This window comes from Culex pipiens, chromosome 3 (genome assembly GCF_016801865.2).
Source record: "Culex pipiens pallens isolate TS chromosome 3, TS_CPP_V2, whole genome shotgun sequence".
Lineage (NCBI taxonomy): Eukaryota > Metazoa > Arthropoda > Insecta > Diptera > Culicidae > Culex > Culex pipiens.
Window position 1 is genome coordinate 89,010,010 of NC_068939.1, and position 1,324 is coordinate 89,011,333.

Below are 1,324 nucleotides of genomic sequence, written 5' to 3' on the forward strand. Positions count from 1 at the left end.
GGAATTAACGTTTGTTTATTTTACAAAAAGAAAAGTAATCTTAAATCGCCTACCAAACAATTCTTCGAACTATTATCATCTCTCATCATCCAGAGCTAGTTTCTCCAAATCTGAGATCCATGTATGTATCGCTTATGCATCTGAACCACCGCCAAACTACAGTCGACAATTTCATCAATAACAACAGAATTTTTTTTGAAAACATAACTCTTTTAATTTTATCCTGAAGGGTCCTGAAGATTCACGTCTTCAAAGGATCCAATATTTACCCACAAACCTTAAAAAAACACATTGTTTTGAATTGAATTGCAATTCATTATAATAATAAAACTTCCTTCTTATTTTACGGACGTAGTCAACAAGCGGTGGGCCCACACAAGAGAATCCTATTGGATGGAAAGAGTCCACTTGCGAGATGTTGGCTACCCGTTGCCGACGTGAGGTGTTAGAAGCGTTATCCTCGCGTTGGCGTTACTATTTGCTCGTTCGGAACAAACTACATCAAATTCTTGTTGGATTCGTTGCTATTCCATAGATTGGTAGTCATTTAGGGTTGAATTTATGATTAAAAATGCACGGAATTGGTTTATTAATTGATGATTCACATTAATTAAAAATACTTATTGTGTCTCGTACATGGTACATTAGTTATGCATAATTCTATGTTGATCAGCTTTCACTATTGCGCGCATAAGTAAAAGGATTATGCTCCACAGTTTCACGGTTGTGTTTTTGGAAACGTACAAATGTTTAATGGCGAAACAGTTTGCTAGAATTTACGGATATTTCAGTAAATTTATGACATAAATCGAAAAAGTTCTGAAAAACAATTCTAGTTTTGGCATAATAAACTAAATAAATACTTATTTATTACTTAAATTCCATATCTCAAAATTCCATGTTCCAGAATTCCATTTGAATGAATGAATGAATGAATAATTCTCATACCCGCAGGCGGCTTGGGGCAGTTCACAGGTGTTCGCTTGATCAAACAGTTCGTCATCTGATGTTCAGTGTCCATGATCCAGAATTTCTGTGTATGGGACGTCGTTTGGTCCTCACCAATCTGCCTGAAATTTTCAGGGGTTGTTTGTACTTATAAAACTAGCATCTGGTCAAAATATGAGCACTCAAGATCAACGGGAAGTGGGGCAAATCGGGACACAAAAAATTATGGTAAAAAAATCAAAATGCATCTGAAAGAACTTGAAAAATGCAACATAATGCAGAGTAGAGCATCCCAATTAGTTTAATCTAAAGAGAGTTATGGGCATTTTAGTGAAATAAATAGCACTATTTTAAAATTCAAATAAAAAAGTGTTCC